The sequence below is a fragment of the Dendrobates tinctorius genome, unplaced genomic scaffold, assembly GCF_039654945.1.
Source record: "Dendrobates tinctorius isolate UK_male_01 unplaced genomic scaffold, ASM3965494v1 ptg000181l, whole genome shotgun sequence".
NCBI classification, from domain to species: Eukaryota; Metazoa; Chordata; class Amphibia; order Anura; family Dendrobatidae; genus Dendrobates; species Dendrobates tinctorius.
Genome location: NW_027361848.1, coordinates 7,873,824 through 7,890,101, shown reverse-complemented (window position 1 = coordinate 7,890,101; position 16,278 = coordinate 7,873,824). Strand labels below are relative to the sequence as shown.

The 16,278-nt window shown below is 48.4% G+C and overlaps 1 protein-coding gene across 2 annotated transcripts in view; it reads right to left on the bottom strand.

Annotated features, from left to right (window-relative positions):
• THBS2 (thrombospondin 2) overlaps positions 1–16,278 on the bottom strand; it is a 1,059,287-nt gene that overhangs the window by 624,638 nt on the left and 418,371 nt on the right. The window lies entirely within an intron of this gene.

The window sequence follows — 16,278 nt, the reverse complement described above, 5'->3', positions numbered from 1 at the left end:
GAACGGGCTGCGATGAAGGAATATATTTCCGAAAGTCACCGTAAGGGACACATTCGTCCTTCTGTTTCTCCCGTGTCGGCGGGGTTCTTTTTTGTAAAGAAAAAAGACGGTGGTTTACGCCCTTGCATCGATTTTCGTGAGTTAAATAAGATAACTTTGAGGAATACGTATCCCCTTCCACTTATTCCTGATTTATACAACGAATTATCCGGAGCTAAGTGGTTTTCAAAATTAGATCTACGGGGAACGTATAACCTTATCCGAGTCCCGGACGGGGATGAATGGAAAACCGCTTTTCTCACTACTGAAGGGTTGTTTGAAAATTTAGTCATGCCTTTCGGCCTGACCAATGCTCCAGTGGTCTTCCAAAATTTCATAAATCATGTGTTCTCTGATTTTATTGGATGTTTTATGGTGGTATATTTGGATGACATATTGATCTACTCTCCTGATAAACAGGCTCACACTGTTGGGGCAGTTCTCCAAAGGCGTCAGGAGAACTGTCTCTTTGCTAAACTAGAAAAATGTTTAGTCTTTGTCCAGGAACTGTCTTTTTTGGGGTTCATCGTGTCTGCTGAAGGGTATCGCATGGATCCTAATAAGGTGCAGGCCATTGTCGAGTGGGTTCAACCTTGTGATTTGAAGGCTCTGCAGCGTTTCTTAGGATTCGCCAATTATTATCGTAAATTTATAAGGGGGTTCTCACAGGTGGTTAAACCCCTCACTGACATGACTCAAAAGGGGGCCAATATCAAGAATTGGTCAACCGCAGCGGTAGCGGCATTTCAGTTTTTGAAAAAGTGTTTCATGTCTGCCCCGGTTCTGATTCAACCGGACCCGTCTGAACCATTTATTGTTGAGGTGGACGCCTCAGAGGTGGGGGTGGGGGCAGTATTGTCCCAGGGACCCACCACTTTGACCAATTTGAGACCTTGCACCTTTTTCTCAAAGAAATTCTCCCCTGCGGAGAGAAACTATGATGTGGGGAATCAAGAACTTCTGGCCGTAAAGTTGGCCTTTGAAGAATGGAGGCATTTTTTGGAGGGGGCTGTCCATCCTATAACCATAATTACGGACCACAAAAACCTAGCTTACATTGAGTCAGCTAAAAGGTTGACTCCCAGACAGGCTAGATGGTCACTATTTTTTTCCCGATTCAACTTCTCAATCACTTTTCGGCCAGGATCCAAAGATGTCAGAGCGGATGCCTTGTCATGCAGTCTAGATCCGGTGTCCCCCCGGAACCTCCATCCTCCATTCTTCAGCCTGGGGTGGTGGGGCAGGTATTTCTAATATGGTGGAACGGGAGATTCGGGAAGCCCAGTCTCTTGCACCTCCGGCTAAGCCGGTGGATAAACTTTTTGTGCCAGCTCAGTTTCGTCTCAAGGTCCTCCGGGAGTTCCATGACTCAGTTCTGGGTGGACATCCAGGGATCTCGGCCACCCGGAAGGCCATTGCTAGAGTATTCTGGTGGTCTTCTTTAGCCTCTGATGTTGGGTAATATGTGTCTGCATGTGATGTTTGTGCTCGTGCAAAAACCCCCCATAACCGGCCGGCCGGGAAATTGGTACCACTGCCAATTCCTGAGAGACCATGGACTCATCTGTCCATGGATTTCATCACCAACCTTCCCCCCTCCAAGAGTAATACCGTCGTCTGGCTCTACCTAATGCGGAAACATTGTCCAGATTGTTTGTTGAGCATGTGGTGCGGTTGCATGGGGTACCCCTGAATGTGGTGTCTGATAGGGGAGTGCAATTTGTTTCCAGATTTTGGAGAGCTTTTTGTAAGAGGTTAGGTATTGGTCTGTCCTTTTATAATAATAATAATAATAATAAATTTTAAATTTTATGTTTATAGCGCCGACATATTCCGCAGCAGTTTACATTTCAGAGGGGATTTGTACAGACAATAGACATTACAGCATAACAATAATCGCATACAGTAGATTATAACAAATACCAAGAGGAGTGAGGGCACTGCTCGCAAGCTTACAGTCTATGAGGAAAGAGGTAGACATGAAAGGTGGGTGGTAACAGTTGCCCTGATGTATGGACCAGCCATAATGTTAAGTGTGTAACAGTACAGACACAGAGGGCTAATGGATGCATAAAGCATGTGGGAACATGATGCTGGGAACCTGGTTATGGTAAAACTTTTGGCTCTGCCACACAGGGATAGGTTAGGTTAATGTGTTGAGGCGATAGGCCAGTCTGAATAAATGCGTTTTCAGGACACGCTTAAAATTGTGGGGATTGGGGACTAATCGTATTGACCTGGGAAGTGCATTCCAAAGAATTGGCGCGGCACGTGTAAAGTCTTGGAGACGGGAGTGGGAGGTTCTGACTATTGAGGATACTAACCTCAGGTCATCAGCAGAACGGAGGGCGCGGGTAGGGTGGTATACTGAAACAAGGGAGGAGATGTAGGGTGGTGCTGAGCCATGGAGGGCTTTGTGGGTGAGGGTAATAAGTTTATACTGAATTCTGGAGTGGATGGGTAGCCAGTGTAATGACTGGCACAAGGTAGAGGCATCGGTGTAACGATTGGTGAGGAATATGATCCTGGCTGCAGCATTCAAGACAGATTGGAGAGGGGAGAGTTTTGTAAGAGGGAGACCGATTAGAAGAGAGTTACAGTAGTCGAGACGAGAATGAATAAGAGAAACAGTAAGAGTTTTTGCAGAGTCAAAAGTAAGAAAAGGTCGAATTCTAGAAATGTTTTTGAGGTGCAGATGACAAGAGCGAGCCAGTGATCGAATGTGGGGGGCAAAGGAAAGCTCGGAATCAAGTATGACCCCAAGACAGCGGGCATGTTGCTGGGGAGTAATAGTGGAACCACACACAGAAATGGCAATGTCGGGTATAGGTACATTAGTAGCGGGAGGAAACACAAGGAGTTCAGTCTTTGACAGGTTCAGTTTCAGATATAGTGAGGACATGATATTAGACACAGCGTTTAGACAATCGCCAGTGTTTTCTAGAAAGGCTGGCGTGATGTCAGGAGAAGAAGCGTATAATTGGGTGTCATCAGCATAGAGATGGTACTGGAAACCAAATCTACTGATTGTTTGACCAATAGGGGCAGTGTACAAGGAGAAGAGGAGGGGGCCTAGAACCGATCCTTGAGGAACCCCAACAGTAAGGGGAAGGTGAGAGGAGGAGGAACCGGCACAAGAAACAGTAAAGGAGCGGTCGGCGAGATAGGAGGAGAACCAGGAGAGAACGGTGTCCTTGATGCCAATGGAGCGGAGCATAGTGAGGAGGAGCTGATGATCCACAGTGTCGAATGCTGCAGAGAGATCCAAGAGAATTAGCATGGAGTAATGACCATTTGATTTAGCTGTTAGCAGATCATTAGAGACTTTAGTGAGGGCAGTTTCAGTGGAGTGTAAAGAGCGGAAACCGGATTGGAGAGGGTCGAGAACAGAGTTTTCTGAGAGATAGCGGATAAGACGGGAGTGGACCAGGCGTTCCAGGAGTTTAGAGATGAAGGGAAGATTAGAGACAGGTCTATAGTTAGCGGCACAATTTTGGTCGAGGGATGGTTTTTTAAGTAGTGGATGTATGATGGCATGCTTAAATGAGGAGGGAAAAATACCAGAAGAGAGAGAGAGGTTAAATATTTTAGTTAGGTGAGGGGTGACAGCAGGGGAAAGGGACTGGAGGAGATGTGACGGAAATGGGTCACTGGTGCAAGTAGTTGGGCGAGAAGATGCAAGGAGCCTGCTTACTTCTTCTTCTGTGACTGGTTCAGCACGGTGGCTCAGTGGTTAGGGTCCTGGGTTCGAATCCCACCAAGGACAACATCTGCAAGGAGTTTGTATGTTCTCCCCGTGTTTGCGTGGGTTTCCTCCGGGTACTCCGGTTTCCTCCCACACTCCAAAGACATACTGATAGGGAATTTAGATTGTGAGCCCCCATCGGGGACAGTGATGAAAATGTGTGCAAACTGTAAAGCGCTGCGGAATATGTTAGCGCTATATAAAAATAAAGATTATTATTATTATTATTATTAACCATCACCGCTGCTGTGTGCTGGGAATGCCTCAACCAACCGGTTTACCAGAGTTGCTTGTTTATTAGCCAATATTAGGTCAAGGTTCTCGTGTGGCATGATGTTTTGTAATTTGCCTTTATAGCGTGGATCCAGGATGCTGGCCAACCAGTAGTCGTCATCGTTCATCATTTTGGCAATGCGGGGGTCCCTTTTTAGGATCTGCAAGGCATAATCTGACATGTGGGCCAATGTTCCCGGTGTCAATGATGCACTGCGAGTGCTGGTTGGAGGAGCACTTTCTGGCAAATCCACATCCCTCCAGTCACGCACAAACCCTGTACCAGACCTTGCCACGCCAACATTTTCACTTGCCCCACGAGATGCATCCTCCTCCCCTAAGTAATCATCCCCATCATCATCCTCCTCCTCCTCTTCTTCCTCCACCTCGTCCAGGAGAGGTCCCTGAGCAGACAATGGCTGAATGTCATCAAGGATTCCCTCCACCTCTTCCTCCTCGTCAACATTGGCTGCAGACGCCTGCCCCTTAAGGTGCGTCAATGTTTGCATGAGCAGACGCATAAGTGGGATGCTCATGCTTAGGATGGCATCGTCTGCGCTTACCAGCCGTGTGCATTCCTCAAAACACTGAAGGACTTTACAGAGGTCTTTCAGCTTCGACCACTGCACACCTGTCAACTCCATGTCTGCTCTCAAAGTGCCTGGCCGTGTATCCTCCCACAAATGCATTATGGCCTGCCTCTGTTCGCACAGCCGCTCAACCATGTGCAGGGTGGAGTTCCACCTTGTTGCAATGTCGATAATGAGGCGGTGGTTGGGAAGGTGGAGCAATCGCTGCAGCTTCTGCATACGAATGGAGTGTACAGGTGACCGGCGGATGTGCGCGCGCACAGTTTTCGCACCTTCTGGAGCAGGGCTGTTAACTCCGGATAATTGTTGAGGAAGCACTGCACCACCAGGTTCAAGGTGTGAGCCAAGCAAGGTATGTGGCTGAGTTTTGAAAGGGCTATGGCTGCCACAAAATTACGGCCGTTATCACTAACTACCTTGCCTGCCTCAAGATGTATACTGCCCAGCCATGACTCAGTTTGTCACTGAAAGTACTCGGCCAGCACCTCCGCGGTGTGTCTGTCGCCCAAACACACTATGACGACTCCTGGAGTGGACCCTCTGGGTCGTGACACCAACCCTCCCAGGGCGAGCTGACCTAGTGAAGACCACCCCCTATACAGGGAGTGTCAGGGGCAAGCCCCAGGGGGTGAGGCACCACGACTGCTGGAACCAGGCGGCCGGCTCACAGGAGACACGAGTGGGTGAGAGTGTCTGCAGGAACGTGTAAAGTGTGGACACGGGAACACGTGGTATACAGAGACTTCGTTCGTCCGGGTGTGAGTGAAGCAGGAAGCGTGCAAGGAGCACGTCAGAGCACTGAGTCAGGCAGCAGGTGTGCCAGGAGGTGTAACAGAGGAAGAGACTGAGTACAGGATCAGAGTGTGTGCCCGGAGGCACAACTGAGTATAAGACAGAGCACGGAATCAGAGTGTGTGCCTAGGAGGCACGACTGAGTATAAGACAGAGTACAGGGTAAGAGCGTGTGCCAGGAGGCACAACCGAGTACGAGACAGAACACAGGGTCAGAGCGTGTGCCAGGAGGCACAACCAAGTACAAAGCAGAGCGCAGATTCAGAGCGTGTGCCGAGAGGCACAACAGAGTGCAAGGCAGAGGACCTGAGTACAGCGCACAGCCAGGCAGGGACAAGGCAGACCAAGCCAGGAAGCACAACAACAATCAGGCACCTCCCCTAGGGGGAGGTCGTCTGATATAGCACATGACTACTACTGGTTCCGGGTCAGGACCTAGCCAGAAAGCACATGACCACTACAGGTTCCGGGTCAGGTCCTCCATTACCATAGAGAGGACCGAGCCCTATACAGCACTGACAGGAGCGCGCAAGCGCAAACGTGACATGTAGGAGGAGGCCCGGGGACGAGAGCTGCGCGTGCGCACCCTACGGGACCCCCGGAGTGACCGCAGCTCCGGAAGAGATGACGTCGGGACCGAGGTCCCGCCCCCAGGTGAGCACGGCGTGACAGTACCCCCCCCTTTACGCCCCCTCTTTCTAAAACTGGAGAGGTACTTAGACAAAATCAGGGGTGCGTGGATATTCTCCCTGGGTTCCCATGACCTCTCTTCGGGGCCAAAACCCTTCCAATCGACCAGGAACATGGTTCTCCCTCTTACCTTCTTCATGGCCAAAATGTCATTCACCTCAAACTCATCCCCCAAGCCAACAGGCTGGGGTGTGCGGCCTGGAGAAGGATGAAATCGGTTAAGAACCACAGGTTTTAGGAGAGACACATGGAAGGAATTGGGAATACGGAGTGAAGGAGGCAGCTTCAATTTGTAAGCAACATCATTAATCCGCCTGAGGACCTCAAAAGGACCAATGTAATAGGGACCCAGTTTGTAAGATGGTACCTTAAGGCGGACGTATTTGGTGGAGAGCCACACCTTGTCACCAGGGAGAAATGGAGGAACGTCCAGGCGCCTCTTGTCAGCGTGTAATTTCATTCTGTCCCGTGCTTTCTCGAGAGCGGTTTTGGTCTCCTGCCATACCCTGGAGAACACCACAGACTGAGAATCGGCAGCAGGTACCCCCGAGACAGGAAGTACCGGTAGAGGCACATTAAGATGCTGTCCAAAGACGATGAAGAAAGGAGACTTGGTAGATGATTCACTGGAGTGATTATTGTAGGCGAACTCAGCCCAAGGAAGTAGACCGACCCAGTCATTCTGATGAGCATTAGAAAAATGCCGGAGATAGGATGTAAGGATCTGGTTGGTACGTTCCACCTGCCCATTGGTTTGGGGGTGATAGGAGGAAGAGAAATCCAATGACACTTTCATGAGTCCGCATAGAGCTCTCCAGAACCGGGAGGTGAATTGGACCCCTCTATCCGACACGATGTGCGGGGGGAAGCCGTGAATCCTGAAGATATGGGAAATGAAGATCTTCGCCAAGTCAGGAGCAGAGGGTAGTCCGGGAAGAGGAATGAAGTGAGCCATCTTTGAAAATCGGTCTACAACCACCAAGACCACAGTACAACCGGAAGAACAAGGCAGATCAGTAATGAAATCCATGGCTATGTGCTGCCATGGAGCCGACGGAATGGGAAGCGGGAACAGAAGACCGGAGGGTGGTTGTCTGGGTATCTTGTTCTGGGCACAGGACGGGCAAGATGCTACAAAGTCTTGTTTATTAGCCAATAATGAGGCAGGCCATAATGCATTTGTGGGAGGATACACGGCCAGGCACTTTGAGAGCAGACATGGAGTTGACAGGTGTGCAGTGGTCGAAGCTGAAAGACCTCTGTAAAGTCCTTCAGTGTTTTGAGGAATGCACACGGCTGGTAAGCGCAGACGATGCCAACCTAAGCATGAGCATCCCACTTATGCGTCTGCTCATGCAAACTTTGACGCACCTTAAGGGGCAGGCGTCTGCAGCCAATGTTGACGAGGAGGAAGAGGTGGAGGGAATCCTTGATGACATTCAGCCATTGTCTGCTCAGGGACCTCTCCTGGACGAGGTGGAGGAAGAAGAGGAGGAGGAGGATGATGATGGGGATGATTACTTAGGGGAGGAGGATGCATCTCGTGGGGCAAGTGAAAATGTTGGCGTGGCAAGGTCTGGTACAGGGTTTGTGCATGACTGGAGGGATGTGGATTTGCCAGAAAGTGCTCCTCCAACCAGCACTCGCAGTGCATCATTGACACCGGGAACATTGGCCCACATGTCAGATTATGCCTTGCAGATCCTAAAAAGGGACCCCCGCATTGCCAAAATGATGAACGATGACGACTACTGGTTGTCAGCATCCTGGATCCACGCTATAAAGGCAAATTACAAAACATCATGCCACACGAGAACCTTGACCTAATATTGGCTAATAAACAAGCAACTCTGGTAAACCGGTTGGTTGAGGCATTCCCAGCACACAGCAGCGGTGATGGTTAATAATAATAATAATAATAATCTTTATTTTTATATAGCGCTAACATATTCCGCAGCGCTTTACAGTTTGCACACATTTTCATCAGAACGGAGGGCGCGGGTAGGGTGGTATACTGAAACAAGGGAGGAGATGTAGGGTGGTGCTGAGCCATGGAGGGCTTTGTGGGTGAGGGTAATAAGTTTATACTGAATTCTGGAGTGGATGGGTAGCCAGTGTAATGACTGGCACAAGGTAGAGGCATCGGTGTAACGATTGGTGAGGAATATGATCCTGGCTGCAGCATTCAAGACAGATTGGAGAGGGGAGAGTTTTGTAAGAGGGAGACCGATTAGAAGAGAGTTACAGTAGTTGAGACGAGAATGAATAAGAGAAACAGTAAGAGTTTTTGCAGAGTCAAAAGTAAGAAAAGGTCGAATTCTAGAAATGTTTTTGAGGTGCAGATGACAAGAGCGAGCCAGTGATCGAATGTGGGGGGCAAAGGAAAGCTCGGAATCAAGTATGACCCCAAGACAGCGGGCATGTTGCTGGGGAGAAATAGTGGAACCACACACAGAAATGGCAATGTCGGGTATAGGTACATTAGTAGCGGGAGGAAACACAAGGAGTTCAGTCTTTGACAGGTTCAGTTTCAGATATAGTGAGGACATGATATTAGACACAGCGTTTAGACAATCGCCAGTGTTTTCTAGAAAGGCTGGCGTGATGTCAGGAGAAGAAGCGTATAATTGGGTGTCATCAGCATAGAGATGGTACTGGAAACCAAATCTACTGATTGTTTGACCAATAGGGGCAGTGTACAAGGAGAAGAGGAGGGGGCCTAGAACCGATCCTTGAGGAACCCCAACAGTAAGGGGAAGGTGAGAGGAGGAGGAACCGGCACAAGAAACAGTAAAGGAGCGGTCGGCGAGATAGGAGGAGAACCAGGAGAGAACGGTGTCCTTGATGCCAATGGAGCGGAGCATAGTGAGGAGGAGCTGATGATCCACAGTGTCGAATGCTGCAGAGAGATCCAAGAGAATTAGCATGGAGTAATGACCATTTGATTTAGCTGTTAGCAGATCATTAGAGACTTTAGTGAGGGCAGTTTCAGTGGAGTGTAAAGAGCGGAAACCGGATTGGAGAGGGTCGAGAACAGAGTTTTCTGAGAGATAGCGGATAAGACGGGAGTGGACCAGGCGTTCCAGGAGTTTAGAGATGAAGGGAAGATTAGAGACAGGTCTATAGTTAGCGGCACAATTTTGGTCGAGGGATGGTTTTTTAAGTAGTGGATGTATGATGGCATGCTTAAATGAGGAGGGAAAAATACCAGAAGAGAGAGAGAGGTTAAATATTTTAGTTAGGTGAGGGGTGACAGCAGGGGAAAGGGACTGGAGGAGATGTGACGGAAATGGGTCACTGGTGCAAGTAGTTGGGCGAGAAGATGCAAGGAGCCTGCTTACTTCTTCTTCTGTGACTGGTTCAGCACGGTGGCTCAGTGGTTAGCTTGCAGCGCTGGGGTCCTGGGTTCGAATCCCACCAAGGACAACATCTGCAAGGAGTTTGTATGTTCTCCCCGTGTTTGCGTGGGTTTCCTCCGGGTACTCCGGTTTCCTCCCACACTCCAAAGACATACTGATAGGGAATTTAGATTGTGAGCCCCCATCGGGGACAGTGATGAAAATGTGTGCAAACTGTAAAGCGCTGCGGAATATGTTAGCGCTATATAAAAATAAAGATTATTATTATTATTATTATTAACCATCACCGCTGCTGTGTGCTGGGAATGCCTCAACCAACCGGTTTACCAGAGTTGCTTGTTTATTAGCCAATATTAGGTCAAGGTTCTCGTGTGGCATGATGTTTTGTAATTTGCCTTTATAGCGTGGATCCAGGATGCTGGCAACCAGTAGTCGTCATCGTTCATCATTTTGGCAATGCGGGGGTCCCTTTTTAGCATCCGCTTATCATCCAGGGACTAATGGGCAGACCGAGCGGACCAATCAGTCTCTGGAGCAAATTCTCCGCTGCTTGACCTCAGCCCGACAGGATGATTGGTGTGCTGTGTTACCATTGGCCGAGTTTGCATTTAACAACCGCATTAACCAGTCTACGGGTACATCTCCCTTTTTCTGCAATTATGGGTTTCATCCCCATTTTGGAGAATTTTTCCGTTTGAATTCTGGATGTCCTGGGGCGGAGGAGACGATCCAGCGGTTGGGGGAGGTATGGCGGGAGGTCCAGAGTAACATTACGAAGGCCCAGGACAAATTTAAATTTTTTGCGGACAAAAAACAATCCGCGGGACCTGTGTTTCAGATTGGGGATAAGGTATGGTTGTCCACCAAGAATATAAGGCTCAAGGTCCCCTCGGCGAAGCTTGGACCCAAGTTTATAGGTCCCTATGAAATTACGGATCCCAAATGTTTTCCATAAGGCCCTTTTGAAACCTGTGAGGTCCGGTGGGGAGGGATCATCAGCTTCCCCGCCACCGGTTTTGGTAGATGGGCAGTTGGAGTACGAGGTGGAACGAATTGTCGACTCCAGGTTGGTCCATCGTGCCCTTCTATATCTGGTACATTGGAAAGGCTACCGTCCGGAAGAACGCTCATGGGTTCCTGCTCGATCGGTTCATGCGGATCGGTTGGTCCGGGCCTTTCACGCCAAGTACCCTGAGAGACCTGGGGTCCTGTGGCCCCCCATTGAGAGGAGGGTACTGTCATGATCCAGGACGGGGTTTTGCTTTGACCCGTCCTGGTCAGACTGGGGGTTAATTGTTCTGCCTCTCTCTGGCAGAGGGCGGCTATTTAATACTCCCTGGACCTACGTCCGATGTCAGTTATACTCCTGCCCTCGGCTGAGTTAGTTGACCTCTTGTGTATGTGTGCCTTGTGCCTGATAGCTTGTTGCTTGTTTGGTTGTGATCCGGTTCTGTCCCTGTTACGAGTTCTGCCTGCCCCTCTTGTACCGCACCGCTCTCTCGTGTATGACTCTCTGCTAGTGACTCGACTACTCTCTGCTCGTCCCTTTGATACCGCACCGCCCTCTTGTGTATGACCTTTGGCTTTGTCTGACCTCCCGTCTGTTTACCCCTCCTATACCTCGTTTACCCGTACTGTGTATGAACTCCGTTTTCCCTGACTGAGTTTTCTATCTTCTCTGAAAGCTGGTCGCTAAGCCCCGCCCCCTTGCAGTCACATGACCGTAGGTCCTGTGCCGGCTTGCTAACCTTCAGCGTTCAGGTCCTGTGCATCTGTACTTTCTGGCTGTGATAAATGGGTACCGAATCCAAAGAAAGCAGGAGAAAAGTAAATTAACCACTTCTCAATTGTGTCAGCAATTGATGTTGCAAGACATAATAACCATCCATGACAATTTAGAGGCTTTGTAATTGGAATGAGCAGTTCAATCCCTTACTGAGCATCTATTGGAGAGCCAATCTATTGCTAGCAGCCAGGGCAATTCCAGCTCCAGTAGCATCCTTTTTGATTTTTGCTTTTCTGGGACATTGCTAAAATTTTCTTTGCTTTATTTTGCAATGTACGGCTTATGGCCAAGGTTTTTAAGTATTTATGATAATGTTTTTAATTTTTCGAATAAAAAAAAAGCATTCCAGCTCCAGTTGCGTATAGTACAGTCTCCCACGACTAATGGTCGCTAAATTAGTTAATTTTGCCTACACGGTGGTTCAGCCTTGCAGCGCTGGGGTCCTGGGTTCATATCCCATCAAGGACAACATCTGCAAGGAGTTTGTATGTTCTCCCCATGTTTGCATGTGCTTCCTCCCACATGCCAAACACATACTGATAGGTAATTTAGATTAATGTAGCAGCATCTAAGACTGTTATTTCATCAACCCTGCTGGGGATTATAGTGGAGCGTTTTGCATCTACCCAGCCTGATATGGAGGAGACCAGGATCTTCTGTACTTACTGTACAAACTCCCTGTCCCGGCTGTGTGAGAACTCCCTATGACCGCCCACTATGTGTTGACCACCTGACAGCCCATAACAAGGTACTGGAGGATACACTAATAGAACTCATCGACTCTTTTGGTTTCAAACATTTTTCCCTCAACTAGAAGCTGGATCCACATAAAAGCAATACTACGGAGTGGGTCTCCTATACAGATAAACCTTATGCACTAAATGCAAGGGAAACCAAAAATTACAAGGAGTCACTACAATATCCCATTGAAGAGACGTAGTGAAGAGCCTCAGAAAGCATTTTTTCCCATTATTAAAGAGTGAGTATGGGTCGCCCTCCTAGGGCCGTGGGGTACTCGGTGCCGGGCCGGTATCAGTGGGACGTGTCACAGCACGGTGACCTGGACCGTGGCCCTGGGCGCCCAAGTAATGAGGAGATGTTAATGGTGAATAGTAGTTAGATGAGTAGTTCGTGACGCCACCTGTGGTGTTCGGCAAGGGAGGTGTTAAGCCGACGCTGCATGCAGATCCTCCGGGACAGATGGTGTGGTGCAGCAATGATGGTATAGCCCTCCACAGGCAGGGCTGTTGTCCCAGGGCAGCGTAGATGGGGAGACACTTAGGTGATGTAGTGTCTGGCGCAGGGGATGTAGCAGTGCTGGGCAGACGGATGCAGGAAGGAATGGAGGACACCAGGGCATGTAGTTCCAAAGCTTTACTCACAGTCTGTAGTGCCCACTTATGTGCCATTTCCTCCGGGTCAGGGACTCAGTCAAGCTCCAGGCAAGATGGAAAGCTCCCTTCCACACTCCGCCAACTTATGTGCGTTTCCTGAACGTCTCCTCTATAGCGCCTTAAAGTGTGAAGATCTCCAGTACCGTGGTACACCGGAGTTCCTCCTGACAGATGTTCCCAAGAACTCTACTTGCACGGCAGACAGCTGTAGCCTGCTTTGGGAACTCTCTACTCCTAAGTCCCGGCTCTCTATCCGTATTGCTGTTGTGCCCTCAAGTCTTAGATGGGAGTAGTGCATTTACAGCCTACTACTCCACCGGTGTCTGCTGCAGAACCATTAGCGTTCGTACAACCTCGGGGACCGGGCCCTGGCCTTGCGCTGAGCACTTCTAGGCAGGGTTCTTCCTCTAACCCACGTCCTCTGTGTTCCCTTTTACTCCTACGTTCCGTACTTGTCTTTTCTCTTCAAAGGAAGCTCAGGTTTCAGTTCTACGTCTTTCTCCTTCTTTCCTGTCCTTTCCCGTGCCAGCTGGCTCAGGTCACTGAGGCAGCTGCAGCTCTCTTTCCTCCATCCCTTCCTCCAGGGATCCCCACTCCTCCCGAGTGGCTTCTTTCCTCTCTGACCTCCTGTCAGACTGACCTGTAATCCTAAACCATCCCGCTCTTTTACGTATCCTAAACTCCACCCGCCTCCCAGCACGTTTAGTGTTCCAAGCAGGGAACCACCAAAGGTGCTCTGCTACTCTCTAAGCAAAGAGGCGCAATGTGGTTGTACTGAACTACTCTATTGTTTGGGGTGCGAGTGTTGGAGTGTGGTCAGGAGCTCCCAACTTACCTGGATGGTGGGGTACCACACCTTAGGAGAGAGGAAGGTGCAGTACCTCTGTGGCGACTGAGCCTCAGGGGCGCCACAAGTATCCTAGACTGGCAATGCCCATGCACTAAGTGCATGGGCTGAAAAACACTTACCCCTGGGGGGTATACATACATATAAAAGAATGTTTGAGGTCGGCCTCTAAAAATTGTCAATGCAGGCATCATAAACACCTTTCGAAAATTAAAGCGGGGGTAACTTGATCACCCTGTTGATATGGTGGTGGAAGAGGAGGAGGATGAGGATGGCACAAAAAAATGAAATCCTGAAACATATACCCATGTTTGAGTGGGAAGGGGTTCATGAGAATAGACCAGAAAAAAAAAAACCACTGCATTTGAGTCAGCCTGTCAGCATTTTCAGTTGATAGGCGAATGCACATATCAGGAATAATACCCCAGGCGGCAATAAAAACCCTCCATGAAAAAACGCTAGCGGCAGGGAAGGCCTGGACCTACAAGGTTCAGAGAGTCAGTTGATGCCATATGCCTACCTTTGATACCCAATAGATGTAAGGCACAGAGGAATCACGGAGGATGCTGGTACGGTCGGCAAGGTACTCCTTTAGTATCTTGTTTAACTTTTCCCTCCTTGTCACCAAGTACTACGAGCATCAGGGCCTTGGTGATGGGAGTTTTGAGAAAACTGTCCCAGATCTTTGAGAGTATTCCCCTGCCTCTGTTGCATCTTGTGTGTGTGTCCGTAGTCTCCACTCCTTAGTTGTCCAAGGAACTGTGATCTCTGCTGCCAGCATTGTCAGATGGTAATGTAATATATAAAGCTCAATGTGGGTGTGTGTATGTATGTATGTATGTCCGGGAATGGCATCCGCACCGTCGCAGCTACAGCCACAAAATTTGGCACAATCACACGTCTAGACCCCGAGACCGTCATAGGCTATGTTGTGAGGCAAAATTTTAACCCTGCGCGTTCCAATTCACCACACAATTTTGCCCCTATCTACATAATGGGGAAAAAGTGAAAGGAAAAGTGTTGGAGGCAAATTGACCGCAGTCAGATGTGAACAAGGGGGACTTAAAGAATGAGAGCGATGGCGCCAAAGAGTATATACCATACAGTTGCTAAGGTGGGGCTCTGACATGGGATACTCACCACACACGGGGATATGAACACACACACAAAATGCGCCACACACTACTACGTGCTTCAACACATATACCACCCTCAGCACACATTTCACCACACATACACCAACCTCGCCACATAAAAGTCGAAACACAAAAGTTGCCACTCAAAACTCGCCACGCTGTCCCAGAGCTGTTTAAAAGATGAAAAATGAGCTGTGATTGGTTGCTATCACCAACAGTTTTCTTTGTAGACAGTTGTGGTAACTGAGGCCTATTATTCTTATAATTTCTATGGTGTTATCGTCCTTCTGTAAAGCTGGAAATAACACAATTTATTACCGTGCCAACACAGACCACCCTCTGACACAGACTGCAGGAGGAGCCCAGTATCACACAGGATAGGTTTAGATACACGGCTCAGCAGTCAGTATCACACAGGATAGGATAAGATACACAGCTCAGCAGTCAGTATCACACAGGAGAGGATTAGACACATGGCGCAGCAGGCAGTATCACACAGGATAGGATTAGATACACAGCTCAGCAGTCAGTGTCACACAGGATAGGATTAGATACACAGCTCAGCAGTCAGTATCACACAGGATAGGAATAGATACACAGCTCAGCAGTCAGTATCATGCAGTATAGGAATAGATACACGGCTCAGCAGACAGTATCACACAGGATAGGATTAGATACGCAGCTCAGCACACAGTATCACACAGAATAGTATTAGATACACGGCTCAGCAGACAGTATCACACTGTCAAAGAAATGGTTAATCTTAGTTCTCTAAAGTCTAGAAAAATATCAGAAAAACAAGTCTGTGACCCATGACACTATTTTAATTGTTAGCATCTGTCTACGTGGTTGAATACTTTTGGCCAGTGGTCAGCTCCAAATTCCCCTCTTCTATATTTGAATGATGTCTAAATATGTTGAGGCCAAATATCTTCTTGGCCAAATGCACTAAAAGGATATGGTTCCACGAATTGTTAAATTGACCTAATAATAATAATAATAGACCTAAAGGAAATGCCAAAAAAAAACCATGTTCCCGCCACATTTAATTAAATTTATCTCATATCCCAGGATATAGCTGACATATCGTTATATAACTTATCTTTTTTGCCAATTATTGTGTAAACTCTACTTCATTTTGCCAATTGTCATGAAATTTTATGGAATTGTCCATATTTGTTCATTTCCTCTCCTGACAGGCTATAAGAAATTGTCCCATTACCACCATTAAACCAGGAGATTTACTTGATAGACAAGCTACCTGTGTCTCTCGTTTTATTTCTCCCTATCCTAGGTACCTAGGCTAAAGCTCCACCTGAGCTCTTCCTGAGGAGACATAGAAATCCCTTCTCTGACAACTTGGAGGCCTTCAGCGGGATATAATATTCCCCTTCGACTTTCATCTCAGACTGAACAATTGACCGCTTCTATCCTGAACAGAAAACCAGATCCCAGGTAAAGGCCCCTTTACATTTAGCGATGCACCAGCGATCCCAACCACGATACGACCCGGTCAGGATCGCTGGTGCATCGCTAAATGGTCACTAGTGAGCTGCCACACAGGCAGATCTCACAGCGATGCAGTAGTGATACAGCGGTCATTACTTAGCTTTCAGACGCGGCGATC